This window comes from Vitis riparia, chromosome 2 (assembly GCF_004353265.1).
Source record: "Vitis riparia cultivar Riparia Gloire de Montpellier isolate 1030 chromosome 2, EGFV_Vit.rip_1.0, whole genome shotgun sequence".
Lineage (NCBI taxonomy): Eukaryota > Viridiplantae > Streptophyta > Magnoliopsida > Vitales > Vitaceae > Vitis > Vitis riparia.
In genome coordinates this window covers 9,821,837-9,844,627 of record NC_048432.1, presented here as the reverse complement: position 1 = coordinate 9,844,627, position 22,791 = coordinate 9,821,837, and the positions used below count along the sequence as shown (strand labels likewise).

Sequence of the window (22,791 nt, the reverse complement as noted above, 5' to 3'; positions counted from 1 at the left end):
CTGTGGACATTAAAGGGCCACAGGGTTATCTTGCCGAATCTGATTATATATATGGATGTTCCGTTTCACTTCCATTTTCAGTGTTTTTGATTTCTTTCGTAAGTATCTGATGTTTTGGCCCATCACTGAATGTGATCTTCAAAGATCATGTTTTTACTCTTTTTTTATTACACCCATATTTTGCCCATTGATCTTCATGAAATGGAGCTGGATTTAATAGTGTTATCTTTTCTTGCACCTGCACTGTTTTTCTTCACTTTCACCTCTCTCTCTCTCTTCTCTGTTTTCTCTTCCATGAATTTCCTTTTTTGCTCACTCTCTCTCATCTATTCTCTCATCTCTATCGTCTCATTCTCTTCTAATTCTTAGAGCCTTTTTTTATATTTTTGGGATTATTATGAGAAAACCGGAGGCAAAGTTTTCAAGCATGGAGTTAGTGTTTTCCGGTAACTGATTTTTTTCCTCTTTTCTCATTTTTTTAAACTTTTTTTTGGTCTTTTTTTTGGGGGGTGATGAACAAAGGTGATGTCTTGCCTTGTTTATAATGCGCTCTTCACAATGCCTGTTTGATTGAAGTCGGGTGCACATGGGTTAACTTTTTATGATATTTTTTGTGGCTTTATTTTGCTATTTTTAGACCTATTTATTGCTTTGCTGTTGAGAAATGAGAATGCATGTGGGGCAGTGTTTGGATGAGAAATATGTTTCTGGTTTTTGTGTTTTATCAGGGTAAAAAAAATTGTTCTTTATTTTGTCATGTATGTGTGTTGTGTTGTGTTGCTTTCAGTTTGGGTTGTTTACTTACGGGTTTTGTTTTGTTCACTTCTTTTATTGTGTTAATATGTTGTTGGGTTCCTCAACAAATCTATTAATAAACTGTAGACCCCCATATGGGGCTTGTTTTGATGCAGCATATTTGGCCACGTGTCACTCTCGGGTTGGCTATTAGTGGAATCAAATAGTGGATTTGGAGGACGAATAGGAGAGCGACACCTGTAAAGATGAGGAAGATTCTAGAAGAAGGAGCATGCTTTCTGTTATGGAAGGATGGCCAGCTGCATGCAGAGGGGAAAAGGGATACCTGTTTTTTCTGCCAGCTGCAGGGTGGTGGAGGCAGAGGGTGCCGTTGGAAGATATTTTTTTGGGAGAGAGTAGAGAAAGGGGTTTTTTTTTTTTTTTTTGGGCGGCCGTTTTTCAGAGAGTTCAGCTGAGGGAGGTGACTCTCGAAGAGCTTAGAGAGAGACATTCTTGAGAAAAGCTGGGAGAACCAGAGAGCTTTAGAGGGAGAAGGGAAACAGAGAGTGTTTGGAAGGAGGAACGGAGAATAACTTGAGGGAGAGAGCTTTAGGAAGAGGAAAAACAGAGTAGAGAGGATTGGAACGAAGAGCATTTTTAGAGAGCAGGGCCTTGAGGAGGAAGAACATCTGGAAACGGATTGGAGAGGAGCAGAGCAGAGGAGCCTTAGCTTCTAGAGAGGGCTGTTGGGTCCTCCAGGTATGGTCTCTGTGGGTTTCACCTTTATTTATTCATGCTGTTCTCTTCTTTTCTTCAGAGAGCTCAAAAATCACTTTGCTATTTAGATGTGAGTATCAGAGAAAGCATCTGAACCTGATTGATTTTCTTTATGGTTGTTCACGAGCTTGGTGTGGCTTATTTATCCCTTTCTCCTTTGGTCTAGCTTGAAAATAATCTGATTATCTTTTTCTTTTTAACTACATTGTGCCTTGGAAGATTACATCTCTGTTTTTTCATTCATAAATCTGGGTTTAGCTTCTTCCCTCTCTATTCATAAGCACAGGAATGACTCATGACAGATACTTGGTTAAGAAGACTTCTTTGTTTGTGAGTCTGTTTTGCTAATCGTGCTTTTGATATTTTCTCTATACTATTGGAGTTTGGTTTGGGCTCATTTTGACTCCCCAAGAGGAATTCTACTGGTGCCCTCCCTGTGTTATGAGGTGAGTAATGATATTCCTAAGGATTTCAAAAGAGAAAGAACAGGGGAAGGAGTGTCTCATCAACTTTGCTGATTTCCCGGACCTGTGAACTTCTCATTTGAGACTGCCATTGCGTTCTGTATGATTAACGACATCCCTGCCATGGTGGAAATCTCGTCTTCATCCTATACAAGATGTATCTTCCGTGTAGTCACCATCTTTGGAACCCGTTGCTGAAGCTTTCACTAAGTCAAATTGTGCTCGGTTTCACTTTTTGTTGCTACTGACTTTGCATGGAACAATATATGGCCAAGAAAGCTCTCAGGATTTCCACAGCCCGTTCCCTTCCTCGGAGATTTATAGGACATTTCCAATTAGGGAAGAACTTTTGCGGGCACTGTTGAATTCTGATTTAATCGGGTTCCATACCTTTGATTATGCCCGACATTTCTTATCCTGCTGTAGCCGGATGCTGGGTCTTTCTTATGAATCAAAGCGTGGCTATATAGGCCTTGAGTATTACGGTTGAACTGTCAGCATCAAAATTCTTCCCGTTGGTATACACATGGGTCAGCTTCAGTCAGTGTTGAGCCTTCCAGAGACTGAGGAAAAGGTTGCAGTGCTTATTAAGCAGTTTTGTGATCAGGATAGGATAATGTTGCTTGGGGTGGATGATATGGACATATTTAAGGGCATAAGTTTGAAGCTATTGGCAATGGAACAGCTGCTTGTGCAGCACCCGAAGTGGCAGGGGAAAGGTTGTGTTGGTGCAGATAGCCAATCCAGCAAGGGGCCGAGGGAAAGATGTGAAAGAAGTTCAGACCGAGACTTTCTCGACTGTGAAGCGGATTAATGAGACATTTGGGAAACCAGGGTATGATCCTGTTGTTTTGATTGATGAACCACTCAAGTTTTATGAAAGAATTGCTTATTATGTGGTCGCTGAGTGTTGCTTGGTCACAGCAGTGAGGGATGGGATGAATCTCATACCATACGAATATATAATTAGCCAGCAGGGAAATGAGAAATTGGATAAGGTTTTGGGTTTAGAATCATCAATTCCCAAGAAGAGCATGTTAGTTGTCTCGGAGTTTATTGGCTGCTCCCCATCGTTGAGTGGAGCAATTCGAGTGAACCCATGGAATATTGATGCAGTGGCAGATGCAATGGACTCCGCCTTGGAGATGCTGGAGCCAGAAAAACAGCTACGACATGAGAAGCATTATAGGTATGTCAGTACCCATGATGTTGGTTATTGGGCTCATAGTTTTCTACAGGATTTGGAGAGAACTTGTAGGAATCATGTGCGAAGGAGGTGCTGGGGAATTGGGTTTGGATTAAGTTTCAGGGTTGTAGCTCTTGTTCCAAACTTCATGAAGCTCTCAATGGAGCATATAGTGTCGGCATACAAAAGGACCACAACTAGGGCAATCCTTCTAGATTATGATGGTACTTTGATGCCTCAAGCTTCTATTGATAAGGGTCCAACTCCTAAGTCCATTGAAATGCTCAAAACACTCTGCAGGGATGAGAACAATATGGTTTTAATTGTCAGTGCTAGAAGCCGGAAGAAACTTGAAGACTGGTTTTCTCATTGTGAGAATCTGGGAATTGCTGCAGAGCATGTTTATTTTCTAAGGCCCAAGGGGGATGTGGAATGGGAAACATGTGTACCAGTGGCAGGCTGTAGCTGGAAGCAAATTGCAGAGCCAGTGATGAAGCTTTACACGGAAATTAGACTCGCAAGGGCAAGCTATCGCACCTGCCATCATCACTCCACCTGGACTCACCCCCACATGCTTCCAGTTGCATGGTCACCTTTTGGCATGCAACATTTGGATCCTATGGTCACCCTATTTTTTATTTTATTCTTTAATTTTGAAAATAATTTTCCCTAATCCCACTCCTCCAATAATTTTGTCCAGAGTTCAGTTTTTTCTTTAAAAATAATTTCAATTCTTCCACTTCCCATCCTTATAATGTTTAGGTTCCAAAAATCCGTTCTTCAATAAAAATTGGTTGCCACTTTCCTTCTGGCAAGCCATTTTCACACCTCCTCTATTTTTTTAAAACCGTTTTAAAATAAATATGAATTTAAATTCCGTAATTCCAAGTGATGGAATTTACGAAATTAATTCATACAAAAATGAATCGGGCTGTGGTGGGGGCCCCACATAGGTGATTTCATGACTGATTGCCTGATTGATTGATTTATTTGACATGCATGATTAATTTACTCTATTCCTTGATATGCGTTTAATTATATCTGTTCATTGTTCACTAACCATGTTTCATGATAGCGCGTTCGTGATTGCCGCCCAGGTACGCATCTATTCATATTTCGCTCATTCTTTATACATGCTTTGCTTCTCATATTGTGCATGATCAATTTAAGTATTCATCGATTTTCTTGTTGATTGCCACGATTACTTCATTTTATTAGTAGAGACCCGACTTTAGGGACTTAGAGGGGTGCTACGGTCTTTACCGTACCTTCCCGATAAGTAACCTGACCCCCGAACCCGATCCGATTTTTCACATACCACCTTTTCCAAAATAAGGAGTCACACTTAGGGTTTTCTTTCTTATTTTGTTTACCCTTTAAAAATAAAACAAAAATAAGTGGCGACTCCAAGTCATTTTTCAAACAATAAATAAAATCAATTTTTCAAATAAAAATCGAGCTCGCCATCGAGTGGGAAACGCATTGAGCCGAAATGCGGGGTCTAACTAATTAGAAGTGAGATTTTCTGGTCATGTTTCTACCTTATGTTAATTAGGTTATTGTAGGGGTTCATTTTGTAGGATGGTGTTGGTTTTTGACTGACCCAAGCACATTCCCGGATCATACTTCAAGGGTGTGATTGTTTGATTGCCATCATTTTTTCATGATTTACATTTGATCTACTTCTGCCAATGGAATTGAGAGGGGTTTGCAATACAATGGCAGGGCAAACCATGATTAAAAAAAGTAGCTTTGGCAATGAAGAAACATATTAAAATCTTTGGAAAAAAATCATTGTATTCTCAAATAAATTTTCAAAATTCTGATTCTCAAATTTAATTTTTAAAACTTTGATTTTTAAATAATTCTTCGAGATTCCAATTTTCGAATTCAATTTCCAATTTCCAAAATTCAAAATTTCACATTTATTTATTTAATCATTATTATTTTATTTATTTATTTATTTATTTTTAAAAATTCCATCTTTAAATAATTCTTCAAAATTCCGATTTCCAAATTTAATTTCCAATTTCCAAAATTCCAATTTCCACATTTATTTATTTAATCATTATTATTTTCATTATTATTATTATTGTTTTATCTATTTATTTATTTTTAAAAATTCCATATTTAAATAATTCTTCAAAATTCCGATTTCCAAATTTAATTACCAATTTCAAAAATTCCAATTTTCACATTTATTTATTTAATTATTATTATTTTAGTTATTTATTTATTTATTTATTTATTTATTTATTTATTTTTAAAAATTCCATCTTTAAACAATTCTTCAAAATTCCAATTTCCAAATTTAATTTCCAATTTCCAAAATTCCAATTTTCACATTTATTTATTTAATCATTATTATTTTCGTTATTATTTTATTTATTTATTTATTTATTTTAAAAATTCCATTTTTAAATAATTATCCAAAATTCCGATTTCTAAATTTAATTCTCAACTTCAAAAATTCCAATTTTCCAATTTCCAATTTCCAAAATTCCAATTTTCACATTTATTTATTTATTTATTTATTATTATTATTATTATTATTATTTCCAAGATTCCAATTTTCATAGTTCCAATTCTCAAATAATTCGCTAATTTCTTTCAAATTTAATTTCCAAAGTTTCAATTTCTTAATTTAATTTTCAAAACTCCAATTCTCAAATAATTTTCAAAATTCTAATTTCTTTCAAATTTAATTTCTAAAATTCCAATTCTTAAATTTATTTTTCAAAACGCCAATTTTCAAGTAATTTTCAAGCTTTTAATTTTCGAATAAATTTCAAAACTTTAGTTTTCTTTCAAATAATTTTGATTTCACTCCAGTTTTCAAATATTTCTTTAATTCTACCACTCTTCATTTTTCCTTAAGGTTCAGGGTTACCAAAAATCCCGTTTTTAATAAACCTGTTGCCTTTTTCTTTCAGGCAAGCACTTTCATAAAGTTTTGTTTGATTTTAAAATAATTTTTATGTTTCTCTTGATTTTTAAATAAGCAAGAATGAATTTTTCATGATTCCAAAATAATGGAATTTGTGAGACAAATTCATGCAAGATAAATTGGGTTTTGGTGGGGACCCCACATATAAGTTTTCTCTTTTGATGGTCAATTGTCATACTTAATGAATATTGTTTGATCTTTGTCTTGCTCTTTGATATGCATGTGATAATTTTATACTTGAGCTAACCTTGTTTCCATAATAGCGCACTATTACTTGCTACTAAGGTATGATCTCACTCTCACTTTGCTTATTCTTATGCATGATTCGTTTTATTATTTGATCATTTCATTGATATCTATTAATTTCCTTATCAATTGCCACACTTCCTTCACCTAATTTAGTAGATACCGTATGTATACGAGCTTAGAGGGGTGCTACGGCTTACCACCGTACCTTCCCAATAGGTAACCTGACCCTTGAACCTAGACTCAGTTTTTCGAAGACCTGTTTTTTTCCTTCAGGAGTCACATTTAGGGTTTTCATTTCTTATTTTTTTTCTCTTAAAAAATAAAACAAAAATAAGTGGTGACTCAAAGTCTTTCTCTAAAAATCATAATTTTTCACAAAAAAAAAAAAAAAACGAGTTTCACCATCGAGTGGGAACACATTGAGCGAAATACGAGGTCCACAAAATGGCGACTCCACCGGGGAATCAGAGAGTCAAGCTTGAACTTAAGATGAAGCAAATGTGGCGTTTGATTAGGCGATTGATGGATACCATCTTTTTGTGCCTTCCTATGCTTGAGTGATCATAACACATTGAAACATTGACATGTTGATGATATTGATTGATTATCTTATTTGTCTTAGCATACTGATTCTGCTCTTGCCATGATTATTCTACTCACTTTGACATGAATGTTCATTTTGTTGTATACCCTATTTTTCTTAGTTTTGATTCTTCTTACTTGTATATTATTTTGATCAAATCATAGAGCATGTTGTCTTTGCTAAATATTCATCTCGATTATCATATTCTTGCCTATCTTGTGTGTAGATATGAGTGATATACATATGCTTTGCATGACTGTCTGTTGCATGACTTCTCTCATTCCGTGTGATTGCATGAGTTGCTTGTCTATGTGGGATACACACCTATCCCTTTATCTCCAAGTCCCTAGTCTTGGTCGACCTTATTTTCCTTGATCTCGTATTTGATATGAGACTTGTTGCTTTGTTTTCTCTTCGACAGAGCTAGTGATTATGAGTAGGTTCTAGTGATGGGCTATATCTATGCTTGAGAGCGTTTTGGAGGTGGCCGGCACATTGATGCTAATTGGAGTCTAACCTTTGAAGAATTGTATAACCCAGAGCTAGATTTTAAGGATATTTGTGTGTACAGTGTGATTCTTTTTCTGCTTTAGCTTCATAGGTTTTTCGGATGCACCCACACCACTCACTGTGCACTTTAGTTGACTACTGAGTGTTGAGATTTGCGAGAGCTTTCACTATAGGAAACCCCTTGGGATGTCGAGGTAGTGCATGTGTAGAGGTGATGAGCACCTTGAATGGAAGCGCCCCATTTTTTTGAAGGCGTGTAGAGGGTTGCGTACCGTCGGAGGTATGATATCTTTTGCTAGGGATCCTTTAAAGTCCACCCCTCTTCTTTTTAGAGCCACCTTGACTTTGTAGGTTAAGTCTTAAATCTTTAAATCAGGATTTTCTTACCTAACACGTGGGTGCATCTGTGGGCCTTCAGAGTCGGTTTAGTAGTGATAGGTTTAGTTACCTTCGTAGTAGTCTCTTATATATCTGCTCAAGATTGGATATCAGTTTGATTACTTCTGGGTTACCTTTCGACATATTTGATAGACATTCCTTGTGGAGTTTCCCTTATCCCGTATATTATATAGTATTTCCATTATTGTAGGAGTACTGATACGTTCGATCTGAGTCTAGCTTCTTGGATTAGAGTTAGGGGTAGATTGATCAGAGCATTAGACCAGTCAGACCAAAGATCAGATCAGAGGGATATGGATTCGCAGGTGGTTACCGTTGACCAGTTTGTTACGACCATGACTTCGATTCAGCAGACTATAGCTAACCTTGGCCAGAGGATAGATGGGCAGCAGACCCAGCATGTCCCGTCTCAGGATGGCTGATTACTACCCAAAAAGTGCTATTTTGCACCTTTAAGTCATTATGTTTTAAGCACTTTTGTGTAGTAGTTCTCCATTTTTATTCCAATTGGCATGTTAAGGACCTAGCAATGACTTCTAATCATATTTGTGGCTAGTTTTAGTGTTTTAACAACTTTTTGGATCATTAAGACAAGCCAAGCAAAGGAGAAAAGCAAAGAGAAGCAAAGAGGAAAAGCAAGCAAAGAGGAAAACAGAGGACAGAAGCTGCGGTCTTCTTTCGCACTTTTGGAGCACTTCCTGAAGTCCATTTTTTACATGCTATATACCATTTCAAATCTCAGGAAGTCAAGAATCCAACACTTCAAACCGTGTACGATTTGGAGCTGAAATGAGGAAGATATGGCCTTCGGAAGACAACTGCTCCAGGCTTGTGCGAAATTCGCACAACACCTTGAAATTCGCACAACACCTTCCAAATTCACACAGCCCATGCGTGGTGCGAATTTTCCTCTGTTTTTGCCGACTCCACTTTAGATATTTTCTTATGTATTTTTGATGTAATTTCCTTTCTTATCCTTGTAACAAGCCAATCACAAGCTTTGCTTTTGTAAAGACTATATAAGGGGTGGAAATCACCTCTCGAATAGAACTAGCATATATGTTATGTTTTACACTTAGTAAAATACAGAGCTCTCTCGTTTTCCTTTTCTCTTTACTATTTTATTTTTCTTGGAAGCCAAACAACCTCTGAGGATGTTTTCTCAGAGGATGAGAGGCTAAACTTTTGGTTTCTTGGAGTGAAGGAAGCTAGGTGAAAAGTCCAGATGCAAAAGTGGAAAACTCTCGTGCATTAAATACAGGTAGTTAGAGTTCATGAATGGCTTCTAAATCTAAAGTTTTGCTTTAAATCCCTTAGAATCACTTTAAATGGCCAATACATGGTAAGCTTCAGGTCTCTGTGGAAGCTTATTGCTAGATCCATATCAGTCCATTAGTTATCATATACGAGCCATTGGAAAGTGGTTCAAGGTGAAGACCCATAGTGTCTAAAGCCATTAATGGACCTTGACTACCATTTCTATTGACTTTTTATGGATTAAATCTTCATTGTTAAACCTATACCGGTTCGGGAAATAACTATAGGTTAAATCCCCAATGCGAGGAGAAAAATCCAGAATTTTCCACTTTGCATTCTGAACTTGATCCTAGCAATCCTTAGCTCCGGGAGACTTTCTTTCTTCCATTTTTAATTAGTTTATGTTAATTTAGTTTTAAACACTTTCAAAACAAATTTTATTTTCTTTTAGACTTTAAGTTTTTGATAAAGGAAATCATTAAATTCAATTTCTAATCATGAGTATATCACTGGTAGAATGAAAACCCATCCCAGAGTTCGACCCTAGAGCCACTATACTATAGTAGCTTTGCTACGCTAGTATGAGGTCATAGGTTTTATAAATGTTTTTGATTAAATGAGCCGACTGGATTTACACGCGAATCAAAATGACGCCGTTGCCGGGGATGGTGCCACAATACGGTGATACAACCTTTTAGAGGCTACTTGTGATTTTCATCACAAGTTTGGTGAATTCCTTTTTCACTAACTTCATTTCCTTTCTTTTAATTGTAGAATTTCTTTTGTTTTCTTTCTAACCTTAACTTTCTTCTAGTTTTCTTTTGTTTTTGTTGTCTTTGTTTTGTTTTCAGGTAAGTTGTAACTTGTGCATGCCCTATTGGATTCGGGACCAAGAGGGAAGATTAGTAAGGATTGAGAATCCTCAAGACACAAAGTTGGATATCTGTGTAAACATCATGGACTCTCCACAAGAGGATCAGAATTCTCAACACGGTCAAGGGGGTAATCCAAATGCATATCTATCCAGGAGGGATAGAATGCACCCACCAAGGATGAGTGCACCCTCATGCATCGTACCTCCTCTTGAGCAGCTGATTATAAGGCCCCATATTGTGCCCCTTCTACCAAATTTCCATGGAATGGAGAGTGAGAATCCATATGCCCACATCAAGGAGTTTGAGGAGGTGTGCAATACCTTTAGAGAGGGAGGGGCTTCAATAGACTTGATGAGACTCAAGCTATTTCCTTTTACTTTGAAGGACAAGGCAAAAATATGACTTAATTCTTTAAGGCCAAGGAGCATAAGGAATTGGGTTGATCTTCAGGCCGAATTTTTGAAGAAATTTTTCCCCACTCATAGGACCAATGGGTTGAAGAGACAAATCTCAAATTTTTCTGCAAAAGAAAATGAAAAGTTTCATGAATGTTGGGAAAGGTATATGGAGGCCATCAATGCTTGTCCTCATCATGGCTTTGATACATGGCTCTTGGTGAGCTATTTCTATGATGGGATGTCTTCTTCCATGAAGCAAATTCTTGAAACCATGTGTGGGGGAGATTTTATGAGTAAGAATCCGGAAGAAGCCATGGACTTTTTAAGTTATGTATCTGAGGTAACAAGAGGATGGGATGAGCCCAACTCAAGGGAAATGGGAAGGATGAAAGCTCTTGTAAATCCAAAGGGTGGAATGTACATGTTAAGTGAAGACATGGACATGAAAGCTAAGGTGGCAACAATAGCAAGGAGGTTGGAAGAACTTGAGTTGAAAAAGATGCATGAAGTCCAAGCCATTTCCGAGACCCAAGCCCATGTCATGCCATGCACCATTTGCCAATCATGTGATCATGTGGTAGATGAGTGCCCAACCATGCCAGCTGTGAGAGAGATGTTAGGTGATCAAGCCAATGTTGTGGGGCAATTTAGGCCTAACAACAATGCACCTTATGGAAACACCTATAATTCAAGCTGGAGAAACCATCCAAATTTTTCTTGGAAACCAAGACCACCTCCATACCAACCACAAGCCCAAACCCAAGCACCTCAACAAACCTCTTCAGTGGAGCAAGCCATTGCGAACCTAAGTAAAGTCATGAATGACTTTGTGGGTGAACAAAGGGCAATCAACTCCCAATTGCACCAAAAGATTGAGTATGTTGAGAGTTCTCTAAATAAGAGAATGGATGGGATGCAAAATGATCTATATCAGAAGATAGGAAATATTCAATACTCCATCTCTAGGCTTACCAACCTCAACACAGTGAATGAGAAAGGAAAGTTTCCCTCTCAACCAAGCCAAAATCCAAAGGGTGTTCATGAAGTTAAAACCCAAGAGGGGGAGTCTTCAAAGTTGAGGGAGGTCAAAGCTGTGATCACCTTGAGGAGTGGAAAGGAGGTTGATCAACCCTTGCCTAAGGTGAGGCAAGATGAAGAACTCATGTCAAAGAGAACCTTGGTTAAAGAGAGCAATAACCAAGAAGAGAAGAGTGGGAAAAATGAATCCAAATCAAGCAATGAAGAAGAGCCAAGGATAGTGATTAAAGAGGATATAATGAAGAAACATATGCCTCCCCCTTTTCCTCAAGCTTTACATGGAAAGAAGGAAATCAAGAATTCATCAGAAATTCTTGAAGTTTTGAGACAAGTGAAGGTGAATATACCTTTACTTGATATGATCAAGCAAGTTCCCACATATGCAAAGTTTCTAAAGGACTTGTGCACGGTCAAGAGAGGGTTACATGTGACAAAGAATGCATTCCTCACTGAGCAAGTAAGTGTTATCATTCAGAGTAAGTCTCCAGTTAAGTACAAAGATCCGGGATGTCCCACCATTTCAGTCAACATTGGAGGGACGCTTGTGGAGAAAGCTTTGCTAGACTTGGAGGCAAGTGTGAATTTGCTCCCATACTTTGTGTACAAGCAAGTGGGACTTGGAGGATTGAAGCCCACAACCATCACTCTCTCCTTAGCTGATAGGTCAGTCAAAATCCCAAGGGGGGTGATAGAGGATGTTCTAGTTCAAGTGGACAAATTCTACTATCCCGTGGATTTTGTGGTGCTTGATACTGATCTCACTGTTAAGGAAGCCAATTACGTGCCAATCATCCTTGGGAGACCTTTCCTAGCTACCTTCAATGCCATCATCAATTGTAGAAATGGGGTGATGCAACTCACATTTGGAAACATGACCTTGGAATTAAACATATTCCACCTATGCAAGAGGCATCTTCACCTAGAAGAGGAGGAAGGATTGGAGGAGGTGTGCTTGATCAACACCTTGGTTGAAGAGCATTGTGACAAGAATTTAGAAGAGAGCTTGAATGAAAGCCTTGAAGTGCTTGAAGAAGGGTTACCTGAACCCTCTGATGTGTTAGCCATCATGTCTCCTTGGAGGAGACGGGAAAAAATCTTACCATTGTTCAATAGGGAGGAAATCAAAGGAAAGAGAAAGGGGAAAAGTACAGAGAAAGATGACTACATAAATGAAGAACCACAGAGGATAGTCATCAAGGAAGAAATGATGAAGAATCACATCCCTCCACCTTTTCCCCAAGCTTTGTATGGCAAAATCATACAAACCAAGTCTCAAAAGAGGGATGCAAACTTCATATGGGATCCGGGCAAGCTAAATCAGGATCAAATTTTTTGATGAACTTAGTCTTTTCAAAGACTAAAAAGTTCATCATCTTTTTGTTTCTTTTTGTGTTTTTCTTGTGTTTATGCATGTTTTGATTTTTATTTTTGACTTTAATTTCATTCTAATGTAGTTTGAATTGGTTTTTTGTGTTAACATGTAGGTAGGAAAGCTTGAAAAATGAAGTCATGGTGAAAACAAGGGAAAGCAGGGGAGAAAAGTCAAGACTCAACAATTTTCGCACAACACCCCCCCTTGTGCGAAATTTTCGCACAACACCCTCCCCTGTGCGAATTTTCCAGCTTCTCCATCCATACCCTCCCCAATCCTAAGCTCTAAGCCTCATTTCATCGCTTCATCATGCCTAAGACCCGAGGAGGATATACCTCAGCTCCCCAGAGCAGTCAGAGAGCCGCCCCTGTGCGGGCCCCACTAGATGCACCCTCACATTTACCTGATTCTGCCCCTCAGAGCAGATACCATACGAGGAGAGCATCTGCCACGCCTGTGGCCCCTACTCAGATTCCACCTCGGAGTCCTCCTACAAAGAAAGCCAAGACTTCAGAGCCAGGAGAGTCCTCCAGAGCACCTCGAGATTCACAGTCTCAGCCTCCTTCCGCCAGGCGCCCTAGACCCAGCTCGCCCATTGAGGGCAACTTAGATTGCCAATCAAGAGCATTTCATGTCGAGGCATATTTTGATCACTCTCTTATGCGACAACAGCCTGAGTTGCGGGATTCATACCGCCTACTTGAGAGGTACCATCTTGTACCCTTTATGACTCTGCCCCAGTTCTTTTATCCTCGAGTAGCTTTAGACTTTTACCAGTCTATGACTACTCGTGGCGTCCCGGTGCCAGCCTCGATCCTTTTTACCATTGATGGACGCTAGGGTATTTTGGGGGCTAGACAAATTGCCGATGCTTTCCATATCCCTTATGCACCAGTAGATCCCACTGCATTTAGACGCTGGGCCCCACTTTCTGAGTGGGACATGGTTCGTATCCTATCTCGAGGGACATCTTCCCAGAGGACCATTTTGAGGAGGGAGCTTCCCCCATGGATGCTCCTAGTTGATGTGGTGCTTCGCGCCAATCTTTTTCCTCTTCAGCATAGAGTGCAGAGGCGTAGGGCCATTCTGGAGGCATTATTCCGTATCTCTAAGGGCTACTACTTTGGCCCCCATCATTTGATTATGGCCGCTCTCCTCCATTTTGAGGAGAAGGTGCATATGTGGCGTTTTGCGAGGGCAGACACTATTCATTTTCTTTTCCCTCGGCTGCTATGCCATGTTTTGGCGCATATGGGTTTTCCTGCAGACCCTCATTCTGAGCCCCGCCGCCATTGTCGAGAGACCTTCTCTCTTGACCACTGGAATCAGATATGGCTCCATCAGCATTCCCCAGAACTTCCCGAGCCAAGGGAAGCCCCTCCTGCTCCGTCCACTTCAGCTCCTCCATAGCCAGTACCAGAGGCAACATCATCTGATGCCCCACCTGCTGTTCCTCCTACCTCAGAGCCGCCCATTACTATTCCTGGTGCAGAGTATCATGCCTTGCTCGCTTCTTTCCAGACTCTGACCACTACTCAGACGGTCATTATGGAGCGGATGGACCACTTCCAGCTTCAGCAGGACCAACAGACTCTCATTCTCTGGGAGATTCAGCAACACCTCGGTCTTTTGCCACCAGCTCCACCTGTAGCGGTACCTTACACAGTTGCAGCGGAGGACCCCTCCTATCCACAAAAGGAGCCTACTACTTGATCATACGATCACTCATCTCCTTTTTTGTATCTATATTCTATGTTTTTGGATGTCTTATATATTTTGGACCACTTTTATACTGGGATTGGATGTATTCCATGTTTATCTTGTATATTGTACTATCTCAGTTTATATAGACATCTTCCTTTTAGTGTATTTTAGCTATTCCTTTTTATTTCCTCTAATCATCACTCTTATGATTTTTCTTTTCTTATGCAACATGTGGTTTCTCCTGTTCATTCAGAGTCCCTTACTATCAGGAGGTATCACTTCTTCCCTTTTATTATCTCTTGCTTTTGGAACATTAGGGACAATGTTCATCCTAGTTGGGGGGAGAGTTGAGGAAGTAATTTGTTGAATTTTTGGTTAAGTTAGTTAGCTAACAAATTTTTTGCAAACTCTCTTTGTTTTCTCAAAGATAAATTCTCAAAAGTAAATGGGATAAATTAAATTCTTATCTTATTGCCATAGTCTCAGAGTTTGTATTATGCTTATTAAAGTTGATAAATTGTTGAAGCTCCTTTTGATTTCAATCTTAAGTCTTCCACTCTAATATTTTCACACACTGAACACATTAGATTCCAGTTATAAGATGGAAAACTTTCTCACCCCCTAAACTTAGGAAATTTTCGACTTGGTGCCATTGACTTCATTCTATTAGTGTTGGGACACCTTATAAAAGGCCAATGTGTCTTATGAAATTTTTTTTTGCTTCACTTGCTTTGAAACCCGAGCAAGGTCCGAGGGGTATATGGTGAAAATCTTTAAAGCCTGGTGCCCTAAGCCTTTATTGGTTGGGAGTCACCGACCTCACTGCTCGTTACATGGGTGGATGGGTGGAGTATTTATATATATATATATATATATATATATAAAGAGGTGCGTTCTTAGCCTTTTATATATGAGTTAGTGTTGCTAAAGTTAGAGAAAAACCTTAGTTGGGGGGAGAATGTAGTTTGACATACTATAACTGGAAACTAAGCACCTTAACACTTAGATTTTTGTGGAAGATTAAGAGTTCCTTTGGGAGTGGAAATTATTTTGATACTCAAATTTGCATAATGCCCACTCTTTGTATGTTGTGATAGGTAAGTTATTTGATGACTCTTGTTGATGATTGAGTTTTATATCCTTGACTTGCCATGTGAGAGTTTGATCCAATCATGCCACTTGATTATTTTTTGGAGTGATCGGCATGATTTTGTAAAATATTATATTATCTATTTTTCTTTCTTTTTCTCTCCTTCATTGCTCAGGGACTAGCAATGTGTCAGTTGGGGGGAGTGATTACTACCCAAAAAGTGCTATTTTGCACCTTTAAGTCATTATGTTTTAAGCACTTTTGTGTAGTAGTTCTCCATTTTTATTCCAATTGGCATGTTAAGGACCTAGCAATGACTTCTAATCATATTTGTGGCTAGTTTTAGTGTTTTAACAGCTTTTTGGATCATTAAGACAAGCCAAGCAAAGGAGAGAAGCAAAGAGAAGCAAAGAGGAAAAGCAAGCAAAGAGGAAAACAAAGGACAGCAGCTGCGGTCTTCTTTAGCACTTTTGGAGCACTTTCCGAAGTCCATTTTTTACATGCTATATACCATTTAAAAGCTCAGGAAGTCAAGAATCTAACGCTTCAAACCGTGTACGATTTGGAGCTGAAATGAGGAAGATATGGCCTTTGGAAGACAACTGCTCCAGGCTTGTGCGAAATTCGCACAACACCTTCCAAATTCGCACAGCCCATGCGTGGTGTGAATTTTCCTCTGTTTTTGCCGACTCCACTTTAGATATTTTCTTATGTATTTTTGATGTAATTTCCTTTCTTATCCTTGTAACAAGCCAATCACAAGCTTTGCTTTTGTAAAGACTATATAAGGGGTGGAAATCACCTCTCGAACAGAACTAGCATATATGTTATGTTTTACACTTAGTAAAATACAGAGCTCTCTCGTTTTCCTTTTCTCTTTACTATTTTCTTTTTCTTGGAAGCCAAACAACCTCTGAGGATGTTTTCTCAGAGGATGAGAGGCTAAACTTTTGGTTTCTTGGAGTGAAGGAAGCTAGGTGAAAAGTCCAGATGCAAAAGTGGAAAACTCTCGTGCGTTAAATACAGGTAGTTGGAGTTCATGAATGGCTTCTAAATCTAAAGTTTTGCTTTAAATCCCTTAGAATCACTTTGAATGGCCAATACATGGTAAGCTTCAGGTCTCTGTGGATGCTTATTGCTAGATCCATATCAGTCCATTAGTTATCATATACGAGCCATTGGAAAGTGGTTCAAGGTGAAGATCCATAGTGTCTAAAGCCATTAATGGACCTTGACTACCATTTCTATTGACTTTTTATGGATTAAATCTTCATTGTTAAACCTATACCGGTTCGGGAAATAACTATAGGTTAAATCCCCAATGCGAGGAGAAAAATCCGAAATTTTCCACTTTGTATTCTGAACTTGATCCTAGCAATCCTTAGCTCCGGGAGACTTTCTTTCTTCCATTTTTAATTAGTTTATGTTAATTTAGTTTTAAACACTTTCAAAAAAATTTTATTTTCTTTTAAACTTTAAGTTTTTGATAAAGGAAATCATTAAATTCAATTTCTAATCATGAGTATATCACTGGTAGAATGAAAACCCATCCCAGAGTTCGACCCTAGAGCCACTATACTATAGTAGCTTTGCTATGCTAGTATAAGGTCATAGGTTTTATAAATGTTTTTGATTAAATGACCCGATTGGATTTACACGCGAATCAATGGCGCACAGTATGACCCTACAGTACCACCACCCCTTCCACCCAACCGTCAGCACCATAGGCTATACCTTTCACTCTACATAGTTAGACCGAGGTTGCCTCGCCTCTTGTCACCATGTCTACCCCGACCTCAGAGGATCCACATGCTCATATGGATAGACTTGAGCAGAGGTTGTGGTAGTTGAGGACTACAGACGAAGCTATTACTTGGAAGGATGTTGATGGAGCACCGGTGACCAGTTTACCAGCCAAGTTTAGGATGCCCGAGATTGAGAGATACACGGGCATTGCCTGTCCTCGCATCCATTTGAGGCTTTACAACACGGTCATGAGGGCTCTTGGACTGGATGAGGCCTAGATGGTTATGCTTTTCCCTATGTCCCTGAGTGGTGCGACACAACGTTAGTTTGCTTCATTGGATGTATCACACCACTAGACTTGGGATGATTTGGCCCAGGAGTTTTTGAGACAGTTTGCATTTAATACTACCATTGACGTCTCGAGGAGAGAGTTAGAGGCATTGAGACAGAGACCGGAGGAGTCGGTCACCTCATTTATCTCCCGCTGGAGGGAGAAGATTTCATAGGTTATTGATAGACCATCTAAGAGGGATCAGATCAGCATGATTATGAGGAGCTTGCAGCCTCGATTTGCTCGGCACTTGATGGGATTTCCTCATACGGATTTTGGATCTTTAGTACAGGCCTTATATGGTATAGAGGAGGACATAGTTGGAGGATTATGGTCTGAGTCTTCTTCTTCTGATTCGAAGGGGAAGAAACTCTTAGGAGGACAAAGATCAAGAGATGTGGGTGCTATCGATTCAACAGGGTTGAGGCCTCCTAGACGTTATCAGACAGTTGGGTAGACTTTTGGATTCTACTACCCACCATCGTCTCGTGTGTAGTATAGTCATCAGTCATATGATCAGGCCTACATGCCTCCTACATTAGCATTGCCTTACCACGCCGCACAGGGCACAAAGAGGCCTCTTGTTTCATATTCTGCCACAGGGCAGCCATGCTATGCAACATAGTTTGCTGTGAGACCTACAATATCCTATCCTAGACCAAGAGCTCCGTAGACCCTTGCTCCTTTTGCTTTGAGGACCCAGAGATAGTTTTCACAGTTGGGTATGCTGTTGAGCCAGGCTCTTTGGAAACTCACAGAGGCCAGATTGTTGACGGCTCTCATTCCCAGACCATTACCTCAGCCTACTCTGCCTCAATTCAGGATGGATCTACACTGTGCATATCATTAGGGGCTAGGGCATGAGATTGACAACTATATTGCTTTGAGATATGCTATCCAGGACCTAATTGATCAAGGTTTGGTTCACTTGGGTTAGTCAAGTGAAACCACAAACCCATTACCGGCTCACATTACACACGCGGCTCCCTCTCTGACCGATGACATACACTCCATTACTTCGTTGAGCTTGATGATCATATCCACATGCTGAGCTGGGATAAGTCAAAGCCATAGCCCATAGTATCAGACAAGATTTATGAGATAGGCAGAGTGACTTTGGGCCATCAAATGTCCACACCATTCAGGCTAGTCCATGAGGCGGCATCAGTACAAATGGCCATTGTTAAACCATTGAATTTCCCACATTATAGTGTTCAGACGCCGTTTGTTTTGATTCCGGATGTTGATGAGGTTCAAATTCCATATATTGATGATGTTCACACTTCCCATGTACAATATGTTATTCGCGGGGGTAGGATGGTAAGACAGCAGCCCCCCGCAGCCACTAGACCCTTAGAGGGGATGTCCGCTCATGAAGAGGTCAAGAGAGAGGATGATGAGATTTTGAGGTAGTTACAAAGCACCCAGACTCGTATTTATATTTGGAGCTTGGTGACATCTTCCAGTACTCATAGAGACACATTGATTCGAGCCTTGAGCCAGATTAGAGTCGAGACTACTACCACCCCGGAGGGATTGATTCACATGGTGACGCCTGGCAGAGCCATTTGCATAGTATTCTCTGATGATGACTTGCCACCCGATGGTCCGGACTATACACGTCCACTATATATCTCAGTCGGTTGTTCAGGTCGTTGAGTCTCATCTGTCCTTTTGGACAATGGCTTGGCCCTGAACGTCTACCCTCTAGCTATTGCCATCACCCTTGACTATGCACTCTTTGACTTTGGTCCCTCTACTCAGATAGTTCGAGCATATGATAGCATTAGGAGGGAGGTTCTGGGCACTTTGGAGATTGAGCTGTTGATAGGTTCGACTACTTTCCCCACTTTGTTCCAGGTTTTGAGGATTCCTACATCCTTTAACTTGTTATTGGGTTGACCTTGGATTCACAGAGCTGAAGCTATTTCTTTTGAGCTAGTACTTTAGATCAATCACAGTGATGATGACTTATTTCTGATTGGGTTCACATTCGATGAGGTGCAGACCCTAGAGATGGAGGATTTTTTCCGAGACTTCGTGGCTATGTCGTTTGACTAGCATGGCAGCACAGTGGTACTTGACATGATGAGGAGCATGTCTTATTTACCTGGCATGGGGTTGGGGTGACGTCAGCATGGGCCTAGTGAGTTTATGGCTATCCCAGATCATGATGTACCATTTGGACTCGGGTTCATCTCTATTGAGGCCGATTATCGATATATGGCGCGATTACGGAAGGAGAGGGTGAGGGCCCGACTGAGTCACACACCTTTTGATTATCCTATTCTCCTATACACCATGAGCTTGGCGAACTACTTTGTGAAGGCATCAAAGCTACAATCACATCCGAATGGGATCATTAAGGGACTCAGCACTATTTAGGAAGCCGAGTTTTAACATCTTGTCCATCAGCTACAGTTGAGTGATGGAACTCCTGGCACTTCGGCATCTACGTTGGCTGCCCCATCATCTCCAGATCGTGTGAGCCTTATGACACTCTATTTTCTGAATGAGGTCGATGAGCACGAGACATTTGTTAAGATTGGAGACATAGTGGATGGAGTTGTTCCACGTGACGAGTACATTGATGAGATGCTCGCGATGAGCATGAACTAGATTGATGGGATAGTTCAACCTCAGCTTGTTTCAGCATTCGATCTCTTCGGGGTGTTCGCCATTGAGGTTGCCGAGGAAGTCCAGACGGCTGATTACTACTCAAAAAGTGCTATTTTATAGCTTATAATTAACTCTTTTAAACACTTTTGAGTAGTAGTTATTACGTTTTAACTCAATTGGCATGTTAAGGACCCTTGCAATAATTTCTAATCAAATTGTGTTAAGTTTTGGTGTTTTTAATAGCTTTTTTATCACCAAAGCAATCTAAGATTGAGGGAGAGCTTTGTATAATCCATGGAAAAGAAAATGGAAGCTCATTTACAAGAAGAATACAAGCTTTGGAGCTTTGTAGTCCTTTGCCAAAAGCAAATCAAGAATGCAAGGAGGAAAAACAGAGAGAGGAATCTAACATGAAGAAATCCAAGAGGACAGCAATTGTAGGACACATTTCGAGCACTTCTTAGAGTCCATTTTATGCATACTATATGTCGTTTCGAAGCTTGGGAAGTCAGAAGTCCAACGATTCAAACGGTACATAAATCAGAGTTGAAATGAAGAAGTTATGGCTATTGGAAGACAATCGCACCAAGCTAAAAGACAATTTCGCAAGCTGCGAAATCACAAAGTGCAAGCTGCGAAATCAACCTTTTCTTGCTAAATGGACACTTTTAGCTTGCAAAATTTTCGCAGGTCATGTTGCAAGCTGCGAAATCCACCTGTCTGTTCCCAGATATTTACGACCGACTCTTTTAGATTTTTTTCTTTAGATATTTGTTGTTTAAATTCCCATTTTCTCCTTGTAATCCACCAATCATAGGATTCCTTAGTTAGGAAGTAAGAAGAAAGGGTGAATAACCTCCTATATATCATTTGTAATTTTCTTTCTATAGAGATATCTCAGGAGTTTGTTCTTAGAGACCAACTTTTTGTATAGTTTTGAAGAAAGTAATACACAGAGCTTTGCTCTGCCTTACCTACTCATTTTGATTGTATTTTTCTCACTAGCCAAACAAGCTTTGAGGATGTTTCCTCAGAGAATGAGTGGCTAGGCTTTTTCTCTCTTGGAGTTGAGGAAGCTGGGTAAGGTGCCGAATGCAAAAATCGGAAGTTTTGTTGTTTCAGCTTTTAATGAAGAGAAAGTGTGACCCGTTAATGGTTTCTATGTTTTTAGTTAACTTAAAACGGCTTAAAATCACTTGGGCCAACACTTGGTAAGGCAAGTGGTCTCCGTCCACTGAGATACACTAGTTTATCTCTTGCGAGCCTTTGAGAGGTGGTTTAAAGGTAGGATTTTCTAGAATAGCCAACACTTGGTAAGCTTTTGGACTCCAAGGAGACATCCATTAGTTATCTCTTACGAGCTTTTGACGGATAATCCAAGGTTAAGAATCACCTTGAATGACGAATACTAGGTGAGAGGTATGAACCATTGCAAGATGATTTAGTGACAGTGAATTAGTGTTTGAATCCATAAAAGGGAAACATTTGTACCACACCGGTTCGGGAAATAACTATATGTTAAATCCCCAATGCGAGGAAAAGATTCAAGTGATCGGAACTCTCTTTTTGTAATAGGAACCTGAGCCCAGTGATCCAAAAACTCCAAGAAACACTTTTCTTTGTAAGTAATTTCCGTTACTTTATCGGTTTCACTTTAAAACCAACCTTTTCAAACATCTTTATGTTTTCTTTTAAAGCTAATCTTGAAGTGAAAAAGCACCAATTCAGCTTTGAATTAATGTCAGTTGTAATTTGAAAACCCATCCTAGTGAACGATCCTAGAGCCACTATGCTATGCTAGTTGAGGCTATCCTAGTACATGGTGAAATAGGTTTATAAATTTTGTTGATTACTGCCATTTGAGGACCAAAATCAAGGTACACCAGTTGATTGAACACCAATCAACAGGACATACACCAACTGGGCATAGAATTAAATGGCGTCGTTGCTGGGGATGGTGCCAACTTTATAATGATATCATCTTTTCAGAGTACTTGTGATCTTCATCACAAGTTTGGTGATTTTTCTTTCATTTTACTAACTCTTTTTATTTATTTCTTTTTCTTTGTTCATATTTTAGTATACCTTTTATTTAGTTTTTAGTTTACCTTAATTTTTTTTCCCTAGAATTGTTTTTCTTTTGTGTTCTTTTGTTTCTTTGTTTTTGTTACAGTTGATACTAGTTGTGTATGCCAAATTGGATATGAGACAGTGGAGAAAGACTTGTGAAACTTGAAACACCTCATAAAACGGAGTTGGAATTGTGCTTGAACATCATGGAAGCTACACCTGAAGATCAACATAGTCACCATGGTCACCAGGACAATCCTAATGCATTCAGATCAATGAGGGACCGCATGCATCCACCTCGTATGAGTGCACCATCATGTATAGTGCCTCATACAGAGCAGCTAGTAATTAGACCGCATATTGTTCCGCTTCTACCTACTTTCCATGGGATGGAAAGTGAGAATCCCTATGCACATATCAAGGAATTTGAAGATGTTTGTA

The 22,791-nt window shown here is 39.5% G+C and overlaps 1 non-coding gene and 1 pseudogene across 1 annotated transcript; one reads left to right on the top strand and one right to left on the bottom strand.

Annotated features, from left to right (window-relative positions):
- The first annotated feature begins 1,800 nt into the window (after positions 1–1,800).
- Positions 1,801–18,118, top strand: LOC117930277 (annotated as a pseudogene).
- Positions 10,475–10,581, bottom strand: LOC117908201. The gene has a single exon (XR_004650171.1). It is a non-coding gene; the product is annotated as a small nucleolar RNA R71 (small nucleolar RNA).
- Positions 18,119–22,791: the final 4,673 nt, after the last annotated feature.